The sequence below is a fragment of the Pangasianodon hypophthalmus genome, chromosome 2 (genome assembly GCF_027358585.1).
Source record: "Pangasianodon hypophthalmus isolate fPanHyp1 chromosome 2, fPanHyp1.pri, whole genome shotgun sequence".
Lineage (NCBI taxonomy): Eukaryota > Metazoa > Chordata > Actinopteri > Siluriformes > Pangasiidae > Pangasianodon > Pangasianodon hypophthalmus.
This window is the reverse complement of record NC_069711.1, coordinates 8637687-8642596: the sequence shown is the minus strand read 5'-3', so window position 1 is coordinate 8642596 and position 4910 is coordinate 8637687.

Here is a 4910-nt window from a genome sequence, read left to right as displayed (position 1 = left end):
TAAACAGAATAAGTGGACAAAAGAGAGAGAGGTGGAAATAATGATTCTTTTCTGTAATGTAGTTTCTTGTAGATTATAGAAGAATGTTAACTCTGAGTTCGATGATGAAACTGAGCAAAATGGGCTGATTAGTAGCTAAGCAAGTATAAGATCCCAAGTCATATTACACCCTCGACCATTTCCTTTCAATTCAAACTGCATGTTTAGAGTAGTCCTAGGTAGCTTGAGGCATTTCTTTTAGAACTTTTTAGTAAAAATCCTGTCATTCTACACATGCTAACTGTGTAGGCTTAAGATTGTGAGGTTTGGATGGCCTCTGGCTTTAAATGGCAAGTTTCTGTTTAAGTCATTTTCAACACCAGACTTATTCAGTACCTGTTTAGGGATCTGATGTAGTAGGTATAACCCTGTATGCAAGCAATACGACCCTGAGGCATTTGCGAGACTCACTTCTTCCTTCATACATACAGTGTATACACACACACACAGCACTTAACAATTAGTCAGTCAACACAAGACAGAGTTGCAAAGGACTTCAGCAGCTGTTGCGGTCTATGGAACAAATGCTAGCATCAGGAGTGAACTCCCAGAGCATTACCTCCACTTTCCTCTCAAACACACAACCAAAGTGTCAGATCAGGTTCCTCCTGGTGCTTCAGGGGTTCACAACAGCGGAAGAAAATCAAATTTAAAAAAGACTTGAAACATTAAGCATGTTCTTTTTAATAGGTCTTTTTTCTAACAGCTACTATTATTTTTCTAATCTTTGGGAAACACACGTTTAACCGTAGAATAATACAAATTGCTAGAATCAAAAATATGGCAGGCTGGGGGGGTCAGCGAGCCTTAGAAACCTCAGTTTGTTTTAGTGACCCCATTTAACCAGAACTTGTATCAGTATGGCATGATGACAGACAGCAAGCCTTCCCTTTCTCCTTCCCTCCCTTCATTCGTCTGTCTCCCTCGCTCATCTGGAGCCATGTTAGGGTGGGGAAAGGACCATCATTAATCTCCTGTCAGAGGAGATTATGCTTCATTACAAAAGGCTAAACCGGGTAAAAAGACATCTGACTCTTCACTGACACTGAAGCTGGCAGGCAGGATTACTTTACTTTGGTATTACTTTATTTACCTTTAGAAACATTAGTAGACAATGCTGAGCATTTAGACTTTTTATTCTTAGACTAATTTACAACACTCGACTGTTTTAACTGTTTAAATTAATGGGATGGGTTTGGGCAACTATCTGGCACGCAACAAAGCATTCGGCTGTGTAAACTAATAAAACTTGTGTTTCAGCCCACCCTGCTTTCTGCATCACTGTTCAGTGATTAAGAGTCTCTTTCATTTGAGTCCCATTTAGTTCTCTTTGCCAATAATTACAAATTGTTTCTCAAATTGCCCTGTTCTACGGGTAAAGACAAAAGGTTCATCATAAAGAGAAAGATTATGAAACGTCAACAAAGGAGAAATTAAAGACACCTAGGACCTGGTGGATCTACTGTCAGGTGTCCCAGAATGGTGCTTTGGAGTTGTAGCTCCAAACATCACATAAGAGCAAGATAGAATTCTCAACCCGACACTGCTATGATAAAAGTTTTGAAAGTTTTGTTAGGCTCAGTTATTCTAAACATTACAAATTCACTGAGTCAGTCTATTCTAAATCACACTCTAATAAAAGAAGGATTGTTGCAGGAAAACAGTTCAATACATCATACTTTAATGGTTTCATAGAATGAATTGTACACAGTGGCACACAAACCTGGCGAACATGCACACAAAGCACAAGCTATAATGCATTTATGCAAAAATGGCCCATATAACAGAGCATTCGCATCACCTTCTCTTCTTCCTTTAGTCATGTTTTGCAGCACTTTGCCTCTGTGGTCCACTCTCAAGCAAGCAACCATTATTCCATGTCTGTTCCATATCCACAACTGTTTGTTTCAGGGTATCGGTGACGCACTTCAGAACAGTACTGCAGCTCCACTTGAGACCATTCAATTATTTCCGATATTAATTCATCTAACTCATAGAATGTTTCATTGAATTCATTGAAAGAGCTACTGTAGCACAAATTGCTGAAAAAGCTAATGCTGGCTATGATAGAAAGGTGTCGGAACACACAGCTGTGTATGGGGCTACATAGCTGCAGACCGGTCAGAGTGCCCATGCTGACCCCTGTGTACCACCGAAAGCGCCTTCAATGGGCACATGAGCATCAGAACTGGACCATGGAGCAATGGAAGAAGGTCTGGTCTGATGAATCACATTTTCTTTTACATCATTTGGAAGGCCGGGTGTGTGTGTCGCTTACCTGGGGAAGAGATGGCACCAGGATGCACTATGGGAAGCAGGCAAGCCGGCGGAGGCAGTGTGATGCTCTGGGCAATGTTCTGCTGGAAAACTTGGGTCCTGGCATTCATGTGGATGTTACTTTGACACGTACCACATACCTAACCATTGTTGCAGACCAAGTACCCTTCTTCATGGCAACGGTATTCCCTAATGGCAGTGACCTCTTTCAGCAGGGTAATGCACCCTGCCACACTGTAAAAATTGTTCAAGAATGGTTTGAGGAACATGACAAAGAGTTCAAGGTGCTGACTTGGCCTCTGATATTAGGCAGGTGGTTTTAATGTTATGGCTAGTCTGTATATATATATATATATATATATATATATATACATATATATTGTCAGTTGACAAAGGACAATTCAGAAGCTTAAGTGGGTATATTTACTCCTGGGTAAAAATTGCTGGTGCCCAAAATTTCAAGCACTGTTCATTTTGGAGACAGATGACTTGGGGACTTGATAGCAATCACTGTCTAAAAAGCGGTGTGTGGTAGGGGGGATGGGGATCAATTGATGATGATTTAAATTTCAAATGTTGCTTTAGTGCATGTAATGAGCAGTCATTCTTTTTTCCCCCCTTTCTTGCTCTGCCTCTAACTGCTTCTCTTGTGAGGGCTATCGCAAGGCTGGACAGGGACCCTATCTCTTACAGAGAAAATAAGCTTTGACACAGGATAATGAGACCCCCTGTACAGCCTCCATACACAGCCCTGCTGTCTCAGACCTGCATCTGCCATGGATATAATCCCCCCCGCCCCCTTTTCTACCTCCCTACACTCTTTCAAGGTCTGCATTCATGCAAAGTACACTTATTTTGATTCAGTCTTCTATAAGATAATTAAGAAAGTGATTGTGCCATTTGTCTCTCTAGGGGGAAAGAGATTCAGAGGATAGAGAGATTAACGAGAAAAGATGGAAATGAGAAAGCATGGCTCAGATAAAGGGCAAGCGGGCCACCTTCTAATCTCACTGCTCCATTTCCTTAAATAAAAATGGACTAATTTTACTATGTTAAAGGCAAATACCAACAAATTGAAGCTTATGGAATATGTAAAATCATAATCAGATGTAGTGAGCTTGCAGTCTTGCTGTGGTGCCCTTCAATATTAAAACAATGGGAGGTGAAAGTAATGCAGGAACACAGGAGAACAAAAGGAAAGGTGGTGTAGAAGATAGCAGAGGTACTTTTTGACTATTTAACCAACCCATTATGGACCATGATGCCAATAAAAAGAAAATCAAATTCTTGGTTTCACACCCATAGATACAGGCCAATGGCACTCACAGAAAAGTCTGTTAGATGTTATTAGTGATAGAAATAGAAACGTCACATCTGTAAGCTGTTTTTATCATTTTTACACCTTTGGATAGCAAAACGGAGCCAATCAACAAGCTAGGTAGATTCTTCTGCATATATATATATACTTTCTTTTTTCCCTTGGCATGATCAATCATTTAGGAATGACTACTCAAAACAAATAATGTGAGAGTCCACATTCTTCTCATTCAACGACCATAGAACGATGGATAGAGAACAAGTGTTCCCATTTAATGAGGAAATGAGGAAATCACTCATTCATTGTATGATTGAGTATGGTGGGATGGGGGGACTCAGTCTTAGCAGGTACAGTTGATTAATTACCTACTAAGCACCCTTGCTCCCTTGGCAACTGTTGAATTGCAGATGGCAAACAAAAGCCAAAATCTAAAGTCCACACAAAAATTCTAAGAGCTCTACATTTGCCTAAAATTCAGAGCAATATTAAACACTATAAGACATGTTACTACTCAAACTACAGTTTAGCGTTTTCTGACAGATCCGATTCAACTAACTGCTGGGCTGAATGAGGAAAGCTCTAAAGTGTGTATTATTATGGACCTGTATTTGAATCTCAAAGCATCCCTGTATTAAAGGGTAGAGAATGATTTGTCATTGTGGAAAAGCACATTCAAAAATAATACATAATAGGTAAACTGTTGATATTGTATTTTTTTTAATATAAAGAACAATTGTTAGTTGATTCTAGAATAATATATAATGACAAACCCTTCACAATAAAATAATCAGAAAAGCAGCTCTCTACTGCCACCCAAAGGTGAAAGTTGCTTTATGGTCATTTTGTGTCCATATACATATACAAGTAATTTGGTCTCCTCAAATAAAAATGATTATAGTGTCCAGTCTTCAGGAAGCCTAAATGATCATAAGAAAAATATTTATTCTCTTTATTCAGGTACAGGTATGGCATCAAATCAAAAATGGCTTCATATATCTGAAATCATATTTTCCAAGATAGCACAGATATGTAGTTCAACTCTTAGAAAGAATGTAGAAAAGTACTGATGGCCTGCCTGTCATTTAATTAAATAAATAATAATAATAAAAAAAAATATATCAGGAAATAGGACAACACACACAGTAAAGAGCAATAGCAAAGTTCAGCTCAGTGAAGTCTGTTGTGTGTGATTGCACAGTGGTAAAATTCATGCACCATGGAGGACAACTGTAAAATCTCAAATGTGTGTGACAAATTAAAACAACTTTAATGCAGA